Source organism: Aphelocoma coerulescens, chromosome 12 (genome assembly GCF_041296385.1).
Source record: "Aphelocoma coerulescens isolate FSJ_1873_10779 chromosome 12, UR_Acoe_1.0, whole genome shotgun sequence".
NCBI classification, from domain to species: domain Eukaryota; kingdom Metazoa; phylum Chordata; class Aves; order Passeriformes; family Corvidae; genus Aphelocoma; species Aphelocoma coerulescens.
The window spans coordinates 15,142,198-15,161,535 of record NC_091026.1 but is presented as its reverse complement, the minus strand read 5'-3'; the positions used below and the strand labels follow the sequence as shown (position 1 = coordinate 15,161,535).

The following is a 19,338-nucleotide window of genomic DNA, read 5'->3' as shown; positions in this document are numbered from 1 at the left end:
TTTAGAAAACTTCTGTCTTTTACTGCTCTTTTAAGTTTTATATTACCAACTTTTAAGTACAGAGAGAAGCAATGCTTTGTGCTGCCCTGCTTCACCCAACATTATAAACCCATTCACTTGCAGGGAGTGGATACTTAATTATGAATAATCCCAAAGTATTTCAGTGAGTGTTGTACAAACTGCACTCAGGCCCATTTCATACAGTCATGAAATGCCATCATCCCTCAGGTGAAACAAAGCAACTCTTCAGCAGCACAAAGCAAAGCTACACAGCAATTTGGGGAAGGAAGTGAGGAATAATGGATTCATTTGAAACTGCAGGGGGATTTTAACTATGCAGAATGCAATTACCAGAACTGGAGTTTATCCAGGACACTGGGCTTAAGACCCTATCCATTACAAAAGATGCCACAGAACTTCCAGCATCCTTCCCCTCATTTCCTATGTGTTACTCACTGGGCTCCAACATACACACTGAAAGAGGCCAGTCCTGTTTGGATTGTGAAAAATAATGCAGAGGAAAAACTAGTATTTCTTACTGACCAGAGCTTTCTCTTTGTACATAATGCAAAGGGCTTTGTACTGGAGAGAGAAATGAAGAGCTTTTGGGTGTGTGACTCTGTCCAGAGTCACCTAACCAGGGTGTGTGGTGTGAGCCACCTAACCATTGGTCTGTGGTGTGAGCCATGGGCTGCTGAAAGAGTAGTGTGGCTTTGCAGCCCAAATTTGGTCATCAATACCTTAATGGACCATTTCCTGACCAAGTTTACATAAGTTACGCTGAATTCATTTAAATATCTAAGTACTTCTTAATTGGGATCGGAAATCCCGTATTTCCAGGGGGGAAATAAAACAAGGGCAGTATCTCTAACATCCTGGCAAGGAGCACAGAGCAACACTACAGCACAGAAGAAAGACTTAATCTTTCTTAAGAAGAAACACACTCACCTATGTGGTGCCTGTTAGGAGCTTTCCTGAGCTGTTTCAGTTTTGGAGAGTTGCCTGACCTACTGAGCCCAGCTCCATTCGGACCCTCTGCCACCTCTCCATTGCAAACACACAATCCCTTGAAAAATAACCAGACACCTTTCTCTTGGAGCATTCACACTCCAGAATAAAATCAGCTACCACAAGCTGGTTTATAAAGAATAGAGGAGCAGGGAAGAGCAGAGCAGTAAAGCCCAGCCCAGGCAGCGGTTGAGGGGCAGAGATGTGGCTGCTCCACAGAGTCCCAGGGCTGTCCCTGCCTCCCCTCTCACCACAGGCAAACAGGCAGCATCAGATCTGCATGGGAGGAGAAGAGGAAGAATTTGTGCAAATATGTATATATGTATTTTTAACTCCCACAAAAATACCAGCCATGAAAACTCCGGGAGCAGCATTTTTTATCTTGGCACGAAAGCTAGAGTGTATCTGGAAAGCTTTCAGCTGATTTGTGAGGTACAAAAGTTGTTATTCAACACTTCTGTTTCTGGACATTCAACTGATTACATTAAAAGCCAATAAAGCCTCTATTTTTTTTTGTCTAGAGATCCAGGTAGTAGATGTGCTCAGTGCTGGGAAGCACCTGTCTTACCTGCCCTCCATTTACTGCTGAGAATGTTTCAGTCTTACTTAAATGTATGTAGTTCAACACCCACAACTGCTGCTATTCTCACATGGCTGTCGAAAACAGATAAGTAAATAAAACAAGTAATCATCCCAGAAAATGCCTAACAGAATCCTCTTGCCCACTCACAGGTGCTAGTTGAAAAATTACCAATTACCAGTGAAACCCCAAAAAATAATGCTTCAGTCTTGTAGCTGCAAATCTTTTTAATAGAATCTGGCTATTTCATGCCTTTCATCATAAATCAGTGCCCCTGATGAGTGGGCTCTGAATGGCTGGACAAAAATAATTAATCAAGATTAAATCAAAAGCAGCAGGATGCATGCAAAGGTAGTCTTAGCCAGGATGCATTTCTAGGAACAAAATCACTCAGAAATGGCCCATAAATCTGGGGCATGGCTGAGTTTAATGTGAGGAAATGTGACTGGTATGGATTTTCAGGTTTTATGCTGCATAGATATTGCATATGATTAAGCTTTGCTGCTGCTGCAACAGCATCAGATTTCAGGCCATGTATACTTTGTACCTTTATCTACCAAACAAAATAGGTGACCATAGTGGGCTGAAGAACCACTCTCATACCCCTCCTAGAATCATGCAGTCATAGAAACATAGAATATGCTGAGTTGGAAGGGACCCATCAGGATCCTCAAGTCCAAATCCTGGCCTGCAGCAGTGTCTGATTAATAGCAGCAGAAATACAGGAGGGCCACAAACAACAGAAAGAAATCTGGTGAGATCAGACACTACTGGTGATTTTACTGAGTAGATGAACGACTTGCAAAATCTAGAAACGTCAGCCTTGCTAGGATAATTTTGTGTCATTTTATCTGATGCTCTCACTTGTGGTGTCTGAACTTGGCCTCACGTATGTTCTCAAGCAAATTGGAAGTGACAGTGTTCTAAATAGCTACAATGCTGACAACTGGCCCAATCATTGAGGCTTTATCTGGTTTTTCTCTTGTATTTATTGACCGTTAATGAATCAGAAATTATTCCTCAGAGAGACTGAGCTAAAGATGCATCTCTGATGCAACCAGGAGTAATAATCAGAAATACAAGATATCAACAGGAAAATTAAACAGACATCAGAGATGGTCTAAGTACCTAATGCAAAATAATGCCCTATTTCAAATTCATCCTTAATATCCTCTCTTTAAACTGGTCTAATACATTTTTAACATGTAACATTCCTGTCTGGAATATTTTCTATCTTATTTCTCCAGCTCTTCTCCAGGGGAGCAAAGATTTGCACATTAGGTCAAAAAAGCCAGCTGAGGATATACTACATGGAAATTTTGTAAAAGAGACTCATCCCTGTGTTGGTTTTGCACAGCCTGGTTTTTGCTGGAAGCTTCCACCATGTCCGGCAGAGCCAATCTCTGATGGCTCTGAAGATGGACATGCTGCTGGCCCAATTAGAGAAACTGGTAATGCCTCTGTGATGACATATTTAAGAAGGAAATCAAAACAGCGCGCGCGCAGTTTTCTTTCCAGGACTGGCGAGGTGTTGCCAGCGCAGCCCACAGTGTTGCACAGCTGCTGCCATCTCAGCACAGCCCGTGGCAAGCCTTGCCTGCCTGGCTGCCCCAGCCAGCCATGAGCAGAAGGGCAGGGGCAGTAGCGGCGGCTTCTCCTTCCCTGCACCCTGCATGAGGAGAAGCCTTAAACAGCAGTGGCACCACAGCAGCTGCCACTGCCCACACAGTGGCAGCAGGACCGCATGGCCGACAGCAGAAACACGGCAAGCGATTTCCCAAGGCAGAACCTAGACAAGATCAAGCTCTCAGTGCTGCGGGATGCAAGAATCTTTGAATTAGTGGAACTTGTTGGCAACAGTACATATGAGCAGCAATTTTTCTTCTAGATAGAGAAGAGGAGGAAGTGAGGACAGGTAAGAGAGAACAACGTGGCAGCAGCCAGGTTAGTGGAGAAAGAGGAGAAGGAGGTGCTCCAAGAGTCGGAGCCAAAATTCCTCTGCAAGCCATGGTGAGGACCATGGTGAAACTGTCACCCTGTAATTCATGAAGTCCACGGGGGATGCAGAGATCCACTCACAGCCCATGAGAAGAGTGCTCACGCCGGAGCGAGTGGATGCCAGAGGAAGCTGTGATCCAGTGGGAGACCCAAATAGAGAGAGAGAGGGCCCCTTCTCCAAGAAATAGAGAAAGAGGGCCCTTGCTTCCAAACTAAAGCAGCCTATCCTTAAAAGACTACACCCTGTGGACAAGTGACCCACGCCACAGCAGTTTTGGGAAAACTGTTTTGCCTGTGGGAGGGACTCATGGCATAACAGAGGAAAGACTCCTTTCCCTGAGCGAACTGAAAAAGATCTCAGGTGACAAACTGACCAAAACCCCCCCACGCCCTGTCTGCCTGTGCTGTCGGTGGGAGAGAGGGAGGGGCTGGGGAGAAAAAAGGTCTTTTAAAGGCTTATTTTACTTCTCATTATCCTCTTCTGACTCTGTTAATAGCAAATTTACTTTGTACCTTTAAATTTGAACCTGTTGTGCCCTTAGAGTGTTTTTGTCCCAGTCCTCATCTCAACTCATGAGCCCTTTGTTATTTTTTTTTCTGAGCAAATGGCTTTCTTGGGTTCCCGGTGTTTGGCCAGTGTCAAATCACGGCAATCCCCTGTCTGTGAAGGGGAACCAGGCTCAGAGAAGTTTTACAAAGGCACCAAAAGCCAGACAATACCCAGAGGTTCTGCTTGATACCAACAGTGCCCGGCAGGAAACATGAACGCACTGAATAGTTAATAGAACCTATCACATAAAGCAGACAGTGCCAGGGCAGTATAAAATTTCCCCAGAAGAATGATAAGGTGGTTCCCAAAAAGTGATTATTATTTATAAGCTCACAGAAAGGGCAAGGCTGGGGCTAAATGTCCCAGCATGGCTGAGTCACCTTTAATGTAGTAGTTGAACACCTACTACTCGGTAACAGGGCACACCTTGTTACCCACAATTCCCATCTCTCATCATAGGTAAAAATTTATGTTTCTGGATAATTTTTAACTGTAAAATATTGAATACTATACATTTTCATGGAATTCCACCTTTCAGCAAAAGAACAGTAAGTTCAACTTTTTTAATAGCTTTCATCATTCAAGCCAAGAAGTAACGAAATGCTCACAGCTTGCTCAGTCATTCAGCTCACCGTTCAGTGCCTTGGAAAGCCCCGAGCTGCCTAGAGAGACAGCACAGGCAATACAGCAACTCAGTAGCTCCGAAAAGCGGCAAGTGATAGCTGCAAAACTAATATCAAGAGCAGAAGCAAAGAGGTAGCAATACAGCTCTTGCTCTATGCTTTAATCCTGCCAGTAGATTGCTCTTATCCCAAGACAGAGAGATGCAGAAGCTGCTAGCAGAAGGTAGCAGAGCCAAAGAGGGCAGGCCACCCTGGGCTCTTTCTTTTATTCCAGGGAAGGGAGAGGGGAAGGCAGAGGGCAGACCAGGGGTAAGTGACCAATTGGCCACTGCTCCGGAGAGTCAGTGCTTTTTTCAACTTTTACCCAAGCTGGGAACAAAGGAGGTCTCAGAGCACATGGCAGAGACAGGTCCTGACCTGCCTGGGCAGGTCCTGGGGTGGGGAGGGCAGCCCCTTCAGGCAGGCAGCAACAAAGAAGATTAATAGTAACAGCCATATTTTATTATTTTTATAGCAGGTTGTAGAGGAAATGATTTTTGGTTTCTGTGTCAAGTGAAGGTCTCTCCGACCACCACTTGTTCTAGGGCAACTTCTGTGCAACTGGTTCTGTAGTCCAACCTTAGCAAACATCATTACTGAAGAAGGGGAAAAAACAGCCTTAAAAATTCAGTGCACAAAAAAAATCTGTAGTGCCCAAACAAAATCAATAGCACAGTATGAAAAATAGCATAGGAAGTAAAGTAGCTGATCTACTAGCTGTTTGAGAAATGCTTCATTCTGACCTGAAGTTTCAGCTAAAAAAATTACAGGTTTTGCCCCTAAACTTGTGTTCATGTGACCAAAAAGGGCCAATGTCTGGGCCTCATTTTGAGGCAGTTGCTCACACTAAGCATCTGTGAAGGCTTTTGAGGTAGTTTTACTTCCCCCTGTGTATATAATCATTTAGGTGGAAAAAGACCCTTAAGATCATCAAGTCCAACCCTTAACCCAGTGTAGCCAAGCCACCATTAAACCATGTCCCCAGGTACCACATGTACATATCTTTTAAATCTTTCAGGGCATAGTGACTTCACCACTTCCCTGGGCATGCAACCTTATGAGCAGACTACTGTGGTTTTTGTCTTAGTTTGTTCTGAAAATGTGCTTTTGCAGCCTGAGTCAGCCTGACTCCTCAGCTGAAGACAAGCTGCTTGAATTAATTCCTCTCCCAAAACCATCAGTTGCACCAGCTGCTGAGAAGAAAAGGGGCCACAGGAGATTCTCATGAGTGCCCAGTGACCACATGTTCTTCCCAGCCTGATCATTAGCTTTTAAATAGAACAAGAAAGAAAGGAGGTGGATGTAATTCCCTCACTCTGAAGATGCTAGGGAGGAAGTGAGAACGTGCTTTGTACTGCCAGCATCATCTTCTCAGCAGGATGGTGAGTGAAGGCTGTTGGTTGTGCAGCCCTTCCTTTGTACCCCAGTACCAGATCAGCTTGAATTGTGTTGAACTTCATCCGAGATTAAACCAGGAAGTTTGTTGCTGCCAACTTTGGGTTGTGTTCCATAAACATATCTTCCCTTATCAGGTATGGTTTGTCTATCCTGCTGCCAATTAGCATTTTTATAATAGAGCCTGCTGAATCATAGGCAATATGAAAACAATGTAGTGGTCATGCAAGTATAGAAATGATCTTTAAAATATGTTGGGGTGAAACAAGGATTGGAAGAGGATAGCAACTGTCTCTTTGTCTGAAAGAGTTTTCCCCATCCAGGATCAAAATCCTGCCTTTTTTCAAAAATAAAGGCTATCTTATATCCAAAACACTTCAGAGTTATTTCATCTCTTGTTTAACTCCAGGCTAATAATTTCATCTTTCATTTCCTCCTATTGTTCACCCTGGCATGTATCCCATCTATTATAAGTCCCAGATATCAGAAAGTAATTATTTAAGATTTAGGGAGAGAGAAGTAAGAGTCAGCTGGTTTGAAGTAAGGTTTTTATAGCAGCACAAATTCTGAAAGTGTTGTGCAGAGACTGGTATTAAAGAAATAGCTCCATGGGACAAAACTGGAGTGAGGAGACAAAGCTTTCTGTAAGAGCTGTATTACTGCCAAAGCAGGGGTAATTGCTTCTATTTAGGACTCTAATACAAAATGGTGTTTTGCAGACACTGAGGAGAGATCTGAAGTTTTCACAGGCATGAAGTAGCCACTAGATAAACACTCACGGGAGCTGGCCTTTTCTGAAAATCTCCAGCTAATTACTGCACTGAAGTAGTTGTTTGCAAAGAAGCCTTTTAAGAAAATTAAAATGTTTGTAAATATGGCTTTTGGCTCTGTGTCTGCACACACAGAGACACAAACTGCAGAGTCCATCAACTGGCCTAGACGACATGTCTCGCATCAGGGGCTCAGCCCGTTGCATCTCTGGTGCTGTGCTGCTTCCACACCTTCCTTTTTTCTGCTGAGAGAGGCTGCTTTATGTTCCTTTTGCCTCGTGAAGGTGGGTCAGATTCCCAAAAATATTAGCAAAGCCTGGGCTAGAAGTCATGTCTGAGAGTGCTGGGTGTAGCCTTGCAGCTCTGGTAATGAACCCATCTGCATCTCTTTTCCCTCCTACACCCATACCAGAATGCTTTGCCTACGAGAATGCACAAAGGTGTGTGAGTGCTCTTTGGCCATTTAAGCAGGGCAGGTTGATGGCGCTTTCTGGAAGACACATAAAACTGATCCTTCTGGCAAATCTATTGAGGACGTGGCTAAAGGAACAGAAGGTGTAAATATTGACGTTTTCTTTGCACTGGTGGTCCTCGTTCAGTTCAGAAACAAAATATAAGGCATGTGGGGAATGGGATAGTACATCACAAAATTGTTCAAGGAGTCCCAAATCATAAGAGAGACTCTACAGATTAGATTAGGAGCAGGATATCTGGTTGTTGTCCTGGACTGGCAGAGCTGTCTCATTCACTGACTTTTCTTTCCTTGCCCTGAAATGTAAGGGATGCCTTCTAATCTGTCATGCTCATAGCTGGTTATGCTTTGATGTGTAGAACTCAAGGTTAATATTCCTCTAAATCACAGCTTTTCACTAAACTCTTCATCTCCCCTCCCTCAGGTTCCAGAAGGAAGGACTGATGCTTTACAGGCATCTCCTGCTGTTGCGGGTTTGAATATTATAAGAGCAATTCTGCCAGTCCCAGAGAGCCTAATGTTGTTCTTAAGGGTATCTCTCACAGGTCACCCTGCCTCTTGCACCAAAGGCGGCCATGGCAGGAACTGAAGGTCAAAAAATTTTAGTCTGCTTTTTCTGAAGACTTTTTTTATGGAAAGGCTGTAGGAGAGCTGCTAAGTTTAAAAAGGGAATAAGGACAATAAGGATAGGCAGTGGCTCTACCAAGTCAGTGCAAGATCCAGCTCATTTGAATGTGGGATATCAATACCAGAGAAAAAGATAAAGGTATCAGAAAAAGATGGAAGGTGCCTCAGAAAGAGTTAGGAAATAAATAACCCATGATGTGTGTTTGCCAGTAGCTAGTCCACTGTGGTGCCCAGTGAGCCAGTGGTACAAGGGACAAAGAGAGTCTGCAGGTGAGACAGTCCCTGGTATCAGAGATCCTCCCCAGGTTAGGGTGAACAGAAAAGGCTTCCCCTAGGATGCTTTGCCCTGTTATGTTAATGAACCCCAGCTCCGTTTTCCTGGTTGGCCTGTGGCCCTTCTGGCCCCTTGCTACCTTGGATGTTCCATGCCTTAAAAGGTTCTCCAGTCCAGGTTCCCCCCTTGGCCCTTGTCCCTCACCACTCCCCCAGAGCTTCCCCACTGGCTCCCATTCCCTAATCCTGCCTTTGTGCCACCCTCATGCCCTCAGATCATTGGTCTCTGATGCTCACCCCGCTCCCTTACTTAAACCCGAACCCTCTGTTGTCTTTTGTCTTTGTCTCTGGATCCCTTTATGGTGTGGCTGTAATAAACCTCTGTCCATGGAACTCTATACAGAGACCCTTCCTGCCTCTTTGCCGTCAACCCATATTACTGAAGCTATCCTTGTGTGTGTGCATAGCAATAGTCCACAACACAAATCTTTCTCTCATCAGTCCCAAATATTGACAATGAATTGAACCCTGTTGCAACTTTGTTTAAATGTATGTTTTCATACAGAACTACCACGGGGATAAACGTTCTCTTCTCCCTGAAGGATTATTAGAGCTAATAATCTCTTTAGAGGAGGCGTGACAACTGTTTTGCACCAGTTGTCTGAACCTCTTTGAGGGGATACAGGAATAAGTTTTCTTGTGGCACATGCTATGGCAACTTGCAGATTGATGGTTCATTGTGCTAATGCACTGCACGTTATTAATGACCTCTATTTCCAGCAGCTCCCTAGGACTTGCACTCACTGCACGGTTCAGGTGTAATACAAAATCTTCCAGCACTTCCAGTGACTCTGGTGTGCTTAAGATTGTTCTGGATTAATTACTGTTCACCTGTAGCTGTGTTTTGGATTTGATGAACATTTATGATGATAGCCAGGTTCTCACCCTTTATGGAAAGGCAGCACTTCATAAATACTGAACTGTGCTCTTTCTACGTTGGTGCTGGTTTCCTACAAGCCTGGAAATGAAATTACGTGGCTGTTGTCTTGAGTGTAACTATTGAACAGCTATTATGAAGAGGTCATTCCGAAATACATAAATAAGGAAAGGAATTCCATATGGTCCAGAAAAACAAACAATTGCTACATGGTGTTTCTGAAGAGGAAGAGTGTATTTTCTTTTTTTCTTGCAGTATAAAGACAGAGCAGTGCCTGGTGAGAGAAGCAAGAACTGGTGTAATATCCCCAACTGGGGCTCCCTAAAGAACCTTGGGATCAGAGAAGATATGGATATGCTGGTCTGAAGGTTCACTGAAGCTGTTACACAGCTCTAAATGGTAGTGCAAAGAAGTCACTGCTAAACAGGTAGAGACCCAGAAAGGTGACCAGAACTCAATATTCTCCTTCAACTCTTCTGTTAGTAGTCTGTTATAAAGAAGTGGCTGGTCTGAGGCAGCAAAGAGTTAAAAACTACAACAAAAACTCTAGACAGATTAAACATTAAATTATTCTGACACTGATTATATTAAACAGTTAATTATTTACTAGTGGCACTAGAGAGAGTACATGAATTCTCTAGATCAGAACAAATGCAATGATGCAGTCCAGGCTATTTTTAATAGCAGAGCCTGGGACACAGTGTGCTGAATCTGCTGTGTCCCGTCACTGTGTGCATCATTGAAAGCTTTTATAAACAGCCATGTTTTTTCAGGAGTCAGACATTAGGCAAGCACTCAAGCAGCATCACGGAGGAGTGACATAGCAGTGTCATAAACATTCATAGATATCCAAGCAGGGCCTTGAGATGGCTAAATGTTTGAGAAAACAGATTATCTGGGGTGGATGGGTTGTTATGGGACTTGGAAGGCTTCACTGGCTGTGCCAGCAGTGTGTAAAAAGTAAATTCTCTCAAGCTTCCAAATTCCCGGAATCCTTCCGAGGTCTGTGCCATTGAAAATAGCAGCAGTTTGCTGGAGAACCCTTTCAGCAAAGGGCAATGTATTTCTTCTGCTCCTTGCATGAACACACTAATAGCAGAGGAAAGTCCTGTGAGTATCAGGAGGCAGCTGTACAAGGCAGGATGCCACTTCTTCCTCTATCCCAAGCTGGCTGTGTGGAGATGAGTGGAACTTCCAAGTTCATGGACTTCCTCTCTCCTGCAAGGCTGCTGCATTCAAATTGTGCATGCAGGATTGATGGCATGAAAATCTTGTCAGAGTTGTAGAGGGAGTGATTTTAACTTACAGAGTGTTCTAGTGCAGGCAACTCTGTTTTTTAAGTAGCTGCACCTCTTGTGTAACAGCAGTACAGCTCAGAACCCATTTCCTTGGAAACATTTCACTGCCAGCAGCTGCTTGGTGCTTTCCTGGTATAGAAAGGGGTGTGGGTAATTGGGAAGTATGGTGGTGGCTTAGGTTCCCTATTTTTCTTCTTAAATGTGAGCTCTGGAGCTGACCTGCAATACAAAGATGAGCTGTAAGGAATTAGTGCAGCTGATGTGGGACCCTGTATATGTACTATAGTGACCTGCTTTTTGGGAATCTAACTGCTGGGGATCCTTGGAGGGGAGGAGCTGGTGTGTCCTGTAGGGAGGCAGTGCATCAAATGAGGGAGGAGTATTTTGTGTATGAATGAGACATAACCACCCTGTTACCTCTGTGCCCGCTGCAAACCCTTTACAGCTGGGATGGGTTTTGGCTGGTTTGAATGCAGTGGCTAGTGGAGTGGACCCTTATCCCTACCTGAATTAGAGAGACAAACTGAATATGAGTAACATCAGGAAATGTGTTATCTAACTGACCTTCAAATGGTATTATTTAACAGCAGTGACAAATGCACTGACAAACCTTTGGGAAAAAACCCTAAAACATAAGCAGTAACCGTATTACTTAAACACAAAAGGGAAATGCAGAACTGATGTTCAGAGTCTGTTCCCTGTGCTGTACACACGTCCAACTGATGCAATTCCCATGGACATCTTGGCAGTACTTGTTACATCCTACCCCAAGGGAGATGACCCTTGCTTCACTGAGAGGGGAATAAAACGTCCTTCCCAGAATTCAACAGCGCAGTTCCAGTTTGACCGTGTACTTTCTAATGACTTGCTGAGGTCTTATGCGTTTACTTACCCAATTCCTGCGTAATAAAACTTTGCAAACTTCTTTGGAGAGAGCCCATGACTCTGCACTTACTGAGCAGCATCAGACTGCTGAGCAGTGCCTCTTGTTTTGACAGCTCACATGATGCTGTGAGTTATTTCCACATGCTAGAGCCAAGAGAGATCTAAGGCAGAGAGGCCCAAATGGAACAGGGAGAAGCTGCTACCTCTTGCCATGAAAAGCCATCCTAAACAATTTTTGTGGGATTAGAAAGGTCACATTTTGGAGTAAGTGGAGTCATTGCTGACAGCAGTTCTTTCCTACCAGCACAAAGGAAGAGAACATGTGTTCTTGAAGCCTGTGTCATCATTAGTAAGGGATTTTTTGGTGAAAAGTGGGGTTTATAAGTGCTGCCTTGCAAAATGTAAAGATCAAAAATATGGGGAGAGAGTGAGAGATTGTTGTTGCTATCTCAGTCTGTTGAGAACACTGATAATAGAGTAAGGAGAAGGAAAAAAAATCTGAAATTTGACTCTGAATATTAGCACAGAAATCAGAACTTTTATAAATTTTCTTAATGCTTTTTCCCAGATGAAAGTTACAGAGAACTTTAAATGAAAACAACTGAAATATGGTGTAACTAAAACTTCTTTCATGTACTGCTCTCCAAATAGAGCACTGCACAATGTCACAGGGCCATGCCTCTATCTTCTTTCTAATGACTTTTTAAGCATATATAGTGTGAAACACCTCTACAAAAGTCAAAATGTGAATGCTGTACCCTGTCATGGCTTCGTTTACACACAAGGAAATAGAAGCTTACACTGAGAGCTCTGCTATTGCCCTCAGTCCTTGAAGCAGCTTTCCCTTCAGCAGGCATCTCTTGCTGCTGCTTGATGAATCACATCAGCTCCATTGGCAGAGAAACTTTTGTAAAAGTATTCAGATATGGAGAGGCAAATGGATAATAGGGTAGGCTCAGAGCACCTGAGGAGGCTGGCTTAGTTTTAGGAGCCACACAAATATTTGCACCTCTTAGAGCTTTAAATAATGTGTCTTTTCTATGGTGCAATGTGTGTATGGTGCACTGTGGCAGTGTTTCAGAGGGATCCAACGGAATGAGCAGCCCTCAAGACTGGGATCACTGAGGGCATGGCAGTGGGATTTGGGTGCTGCCCCAATGAAGCTGCTGGTGTAGGGGGGGCTGGTTCATCATGGGGTGCTGTCACCTCGGTGTAGAAGTGCCAAATGACAAAGGGGGTCTGTCTTGCAGCATCCAGCAAAAAGAGCATGAGGACAGGAGAGTGATGGAGCAGTAAGGCAGAAAAGGGAAAACACAGAAGGCCCACAGGAAAAGCAAGTGAGGTATTTTCTGTCTGGATATACACTGTGGTAACTGGCAGCAGCCCTTTTGAGATTTAATAAATCCAAATAGTGAGTGTGATAGAAGTTTTGAGCTCTCTCTTGTCTTAAAATAAAACTGTTGATTTTTTTTTTAATGAAACCCTCTATTATAAAAACAGGCTTTTGCTTGCCCTGCCTCTGGGATATCTGCTGATATACTGAACCTGGGACACAGCAAAGGACTTGCATCTCATTAAAAAATGCTAGATGGGAGATGAACATAACAGAACGCAGGTTTGCTCAAAACCCAGAGCACTCAAAAATGCAGCATGTCGTCTGTTTGCCTATCCTCCCTGTTTTGATATTCATCCAGAGCTCTATATTCCCTACTGGTTTCATTTTGCCAAATTTAAAAACTTTGGCATTGCAAAACTACCAATGATGCACTAGGACTCTAAAATGAATCATTATTTTTTGGCTGCTCTGGAAAGACCATAAACTAAACTCGATTCTTTCTCCATATATTAAGCTCAGCTGCTGCTTCCCTTTCTGATCTAATCTGCAATAGGTGGTTTTTATATCCTGAATACTTCTCCACCTGGATCTATCCGTGGTTTCCTGAAAGTCAGGCATTCTTACAGGAGAAATGCAATATGCACATAAATCCAGCATACTATTCTTTACAGAAGGCTGAATCCTTTATCATCCGTCCCATGACAAAGCCTGAGTGGTTACAGCAATGTTCCCTCACAGATTGCATCTCCAGAATATAAGCATAACAAACTTTGTGCTTTCTGGAATAAACACCACAGTTAAAATGTGAATATATTTCTGCAGATGCTGCAGTGTCACTGCAGTGAAAAACAAGCAGTTACTGATTCAGCTGAAATGCTTCTTGCAGAGCAAGCATCAAAGCAAGGCTGTTTTATCAGTTTACATACTTTGAGCAGAGAGTTTATTTCTATTGTAATTCTCCCTTAGGCACTCCAGTGGCTGAGCAGAACCCTTGCAGAAGCGTCCACTTCCTGCTCTGTAAATGTAATTTCTTCTCCCTTCCCTCTGTTTTTTGGCCAACTTCTGTGAGTTCTTTGGATGTGCTGTTGCTGAATCTGAGAGAGCTCTGTTTTATGAAGAAAACATGGATTTGGAATTTTAAAGGATTCCTGGCTTTAGATAAAAATGGCTGATTTGCTTTGAGATAGCCTTATCTCACTGGGAAGGTGAGCTGAAACAAACAGGCTGGAACAAGGGCTGATTTTTTTTCCTTGTGCAGGGATCACACCAGGACTGAAAGCTGTGTGTTGCTCAGCTGCAGGTCTGCAGCATTGCACTTGAGCCATCTGTTCCTCAGGCCCTCTGGTTGTGAGAGTGCCTTGGTGAAATCAATGAGCTGTGGGCAGTGTGAGATAGGTTGGTCTCTATACCAGGCAGAATTGACTTTAAATAGTGCACTTTAATGCAGGGCTCCTGCCGTACATATCCTTGGAGAATTCTTCTGTTTTTGTGCTCTCCTCCTGGTATTAAGATGAACATCTTGTAAAGGTAACTTACACTCTGAACCAATAGTGAGGACTATAAAAAGCAGCTTATTAGTTATATTTTTTCATTAATTCCAGCTCAGGGAATCTTCCTTGTGTGAACTTCACGGGAGACCAAGAAAAAGATAAAACTGTTTTAGGATGTGGGTAAGATGGGTTCATAGCTCTCAAGGGTGAGATACCTGTCTTGGGTGGGAAGCCCATTGCAGTTCCAGCAGAGCAGGTGTTTAGTGTTTAAAGGCCTTTCCCCTGGTAATATTCATAGGGCATGGAATGGCTGGATGTTTCTGCTGCTTATAGTAAAACCTGGGCAGTGCAGATCGAGTCATGCTAAGAGATGTGCTTCAGCACCAAGCAGTGTCTGTCTCCTGTTGTTTCCTATCCCCGTGCCCTGCTTCCAAAATGAGGTTGAGGTTCCCCTTTGGATGTTTTGGTTTACACACAATTAATGTAGTGGCTTTCAGGTAATAATGATGCTGCCTAAACTGGGAAATAGTGTGAGACCCACTATTAACTTGATTTCCTACTTGTATTGAAGTAAGACTTGTGTTTGATGGTTGGTCTTGTTGATTTTAAAGGTCTTTTTCAACCTTAAAAATTGTAAGAAACCCATGGCTTTGGTTGCTGTGGGACTGAATCATCATCACGCTCCAGTGGTGATGCACTCAATGGGAAGTGTCCTTCATTCCCTTTCTTGGTCTGGGGTCTGTTTTCACCTCTGCTGTTCTTCTCACCCCTACTCCCACCTGTGCTATTTCTCTTCCAAATGAAGCTGCCAACATCAGCTTTTGTCGTGCCAGCTAAGCCGATGTGGCAGTTTTGAATTTTGAAAAAAAATTCTTTTTTTGAGACACTTTGTTCCTAAGCACAGGAAGTTGTAAAATTGCTGATAATGAGTTAGTTCATTCATAGCTGATGCCAGAAATGACTACCTTCTGTCAAGGCAATGCCTTAGTGAAAAGGAGTTGTGATTGAGTAAAGCAGGGAGTTGTCAGTTCTCTTTCAGTTACAGTGGATGCTTTTTTTTTGCCTAGAAGTCTGTTATCTTCAACCATTTCCCTTAGAGGAAAGCGTTTATCAATGTTGGCTGTTATTTTTAGTAATTAACAATGCTTTTCCAGTGCCATTTCTCTGTTGTGGTTTCTACTGACTAAATGCTAAAGGTTATTTCCTGAGCTGTTGTAAATCGTTGACATTTCAGCTCCTGTATTGTTACTGAGATCTTTTGAGAATTATTTTCTAGATGTATTTCCCAACACCACACTAATGGTATATTTACTTCTAGAGATGCAAGAAGGTATGTTAGTCCACAGAAGAAAACATCCCAAGACTGAAACATGATTCCTGGAACTAAATAGCCGTGCTACTTTTATGCTTATAGTTTAAATCAAATGAAGTTATGGACGAGTGACAGGATGTCTCTTGTTTCAGTGAAAACCCATTTTGTGGTTTTTTTTGCATTTGGCATAGAAATACAAGGATTAATTTTGTTGACGAGTTTCCTATTTAATGTTCTTCACATACTTGTGGAAAACAAATTATCTAGGGGGGTGGATTTTGGTATTAATTCCATTCTCCTGGTTTTGGTTCTACCCAATATCTCTGTAACATCAGGAAATATGTCATGACTGCAGGGAGGATGGTTCATGGCTGTTTCTGGTTGCAGTCATGTCCAGGAATTCAGACACGATTACAGGACATGCTGGAGCACAGATTATTTGCAGCAAGGGTTCATTGACCCAAACATTGGTTTTTGTTACCCCTTTTATTTTTTGTGGGCATTTTTCAGGTGTGACCTTGACTATAAAATGCTGCTAGTTCATTCCCCCTCTGGTTTGTGGCTTTCCTCCTGAGACTTGCACTGAGGGTTGTAATTATATTGGCTGAAAGACTAACATAGGGCAGATGTCATAAGGAGGTGGCTCTGTGAGTCAGTCTCCTTTCCAGGGTTCTGTGTCCTCTTTCCACGAGGTATCACCTAAAGTTTCATGGAAGTAGGAAGCATCTTGTGCAATGCATAACCGTGACTCTAAATGCTACTACTTTTCTATTCACCTACACCTGTTGGGAAGAGGGCTTAGGGGACTTGAGGGCAAAATCATTGCAGACACTCATTCTGGTAGTCTCCTTGCTGCGTTAAAGGGCCCTGGCTCAGCTGTGAGAGGAGTGCAACTTGTTGTGACTGTCCCCTATATCTCGTCCCGTCTGTCTTTCTACAATTGGTTTTGGATTGTGTTGGGGAGGATGAAAGTTTGGTAAGAAAGTTTCACAGTATGTAGGCTTGGCAGAAAGATCACTGAATGTAGAAACTGAGGATGAGATAGAAATGAAAGCAAGTTTTGATACAGAGTAAAAGATGTTTTGCTGAAACACTGATCACTGAATAACTGAGAAGGCAAAGGTTGGAGATGAGTTGGAAGGAGATTTTTATTAATAGGACAAAGGTATGTGACTACAAACAAAGAGATGTTTTTCACCAAGTAAATAGTCTCAAGAAGAGCATAAGTAAATAGAAAACATGTCTTTACCAAAAAGAGAGATATGGCAGGCAAACAAGTAATGTCAATGTAAGAAGAAGAAGAGAGGTCTGAGAATTTTCCACTGTAAGCTTAAATTGTAACTTACTTACTCTTGTGATTGGATAATAATGACTATAATTTGGTCATGGTAGTAGTTATGATAGGCTATAGGCAAATGTAAAGGTATTGTGTATGGTGCTTATTGGTTGTTATGTGTTAAGATACTCTGCAAAGAAAAGTATAAAATGCTTTGTAACTTGAACAGAAAGGGGCTTCAGGTATGCCTACAGCTGGAGCTGGCAGCTGTAGGGCTGGCTCTGGATACCCATTCCCTGAAATGCTGTAACTTTGCCTATGCAATAAACAGCTTTCAAGAGAGCCACCTGAAGTCCAGACAGCCTTCGTGAAACTTTCTCCTGTAGATTGATAAAGAATTGTTCTTCAAGGCAGATATCCTGAATAAAGGTTTTTCAGCCAGAGCAAAAAAAATTATAGTCTTCCCAAACAGGCTAAGGTTCTTGCTGGCCCAGATTTGCTGTTGCAACAATTCTATTTACCACTCTGTCTTTGGGATGATAAATGGCAATGAAATTGTAATGGCTACTTTAAATTGTGCCATGTTGATTTGGTAAACACAATGTATGTAACTCTACCCAGGGCTGTACTTGATGTTATACAATCTAGAGATTCAGTCTAGGGATTCAACCATAATGGTTTGGCATCTTTGTTCTTATCCCTTTTTATTTAAGTAGGAGCTTTAGAAGACGATTCTTAAAATAAATATCTGTGGCTCTTTGTGTTATTGAGATAGAAGGGTTAGAGGATTTCTTCAGTTTAAAAGAAGTTGTAGTATTCTTGGCTCCTCTGGGGAATCTGAAGCTGGGGTCTGCTCTAGTTCTCTGTGGGGAAACACAAAAGGTGGAAAAGATTTCAGGTGTGAGAAATAAAAGCAGGTTTCAGAAAATAAGGCAAAAAAGAAGTTAGGATTTAGCTCTGGCTGTGAAAAGATAGAAGAAGATACAGTTATACAGCAAGCAAGGACATTAAAAACAATGGTTAGAGTTTCTAGGTTTGGCCTAGATAGATTTTGAAGTTGCAAAAAAAATATGCTTAGCAAGATAGGTAAGTATAAGCTTAATAATGGAATATTGTGTATTGTTCTATAAAAGGCATAACAAGGGAGCATTGTGCATAGCAGAAGTACGTGCACTGATTGGGGACTGGTTAAGACAGCTGTTTGTAACTTTTAGAAGCACGCTATTGGCTAAAAAGCTTTTAAGAATGCTCTGTAACCAGGAAGCCTTTAGATGCCCTTGACGGTGTGAGCTCTGTACCATCTCTGTCTTAACTCTGTGAGACTGATAACGGAATAAAATAATAAAAGGCTCCTGGAGAGCCTGTCCAGGCTCCCTGTCCTGTTTGTCGCCAAAAACACCGACATACTTCTAAAGCACAGCCAGCCACTGGGGGAGAGGGAAATCTGCTGTCACTCCAGCAAACTCTGAGAGACTCTGGGTCCTCCTACAAGCTCTTACTGGGTCCCTGAAGTTGGTTTATACTTCTAAACAGAAATATCCAGCTATGTGCCAAGAAGTGAATGGGTCTTCACCCTTAACAGTCTACACAGATAAGGACTGTTTGCTACCAGAGACCCTGTTTTCCCAAGGAATGAAGTAAAGCCAACAGGATTGGTGATAAGGGCTTCCTTTTCCTAGACAGGATTCTTCCCAGGAGAGCATGGTGCACAGTAGTCAAGAGCTCTAACACTGCTGCAGTAGAATAACCCTTCGTCTGAGGTACTTCCTGGCCTGTGAGTACTACAGAGATTTTTTCTGTAGCCCCTAGGAATGATTTTTAGATGGAGTCATTAGATGTGGTGCAAGTAATTTAATGGTAAAATTTTAGTAGTGTGTGTGCATGCTATTACTCTAGTTGAGAAAGGGATACAATCCTTATAATAGCACAGGGAGTTGAAATCCTCCTAAATGTGCCTTGCATATGTTTTTAAGAAAATTAAATCGCAGGACTGGATTTTCCCATGGAGAACATTGCTCAGAAAACAAATCGGGGTGTAATGTTACACATACTGTAGGCCTTGTGTATGTCGAGTTTGTGCCTCTCGTGACAAGCCTGTTCAGTTATGGGCAGCTTTCTGCATAAATCTCACTGTGTGTGCCACCACAGCCACATGCTTCTGCGGTTTTAGTTGCTGGGTTTTGCTGATATAAATGTAAGCAGGATTTGTCCATGTAAAAAGAAAATGTGTGCGTATCTAATCAAATTCCACCTTGTTTTATACTCCTGTTCAGCTCTAGTGATTCCTGCAAAGCTATGACTAACATCAGCTTTGGCTTTGCTGAGTGGTTTTGCAGTAGGTTTCAGCAGAGTAAGAATCTTCCATTACTCACTGCAGAACTTCCGTCACTGGTAAAAGATTTTATATTCATGAAGGGAAAGGCTTCAGTTAGAAGCTGGTTGTGTTCCTGTTGGTTATTTTTGTTTTCC

General features: G+C 42.7%; 1 long non-coding RNA gene across 2 annotated transcripts in view; it reads left to right on the top strand.

Moving 5' to 3' along the window:
- Positions 1-5,943: 5,943 nt before the first annotated feature.
- Positions 5,944-19,338, top strand: part of LOC138117623 (uncharacterized) — a 74,213-nt gene continuing 60,818 nt past the window's right edge. Inside the window, exons 1-3 of one of the 2 annotated variants that reach the window (XR_011154741.1) lie at positions 5,944-6,180; positions 9,528-9,699; positions 18,549-18,643. This is a non-coding gene — a long non-coding RNA (uncharacterized lncRNA). The remainder of the gene's footprint in view (positions 6,181-9,527; positions 9,700-18,548; positions 18,644-19,338) is intronic. The other variant, XR_011154742.1, reaches the window with a different exon arrangement.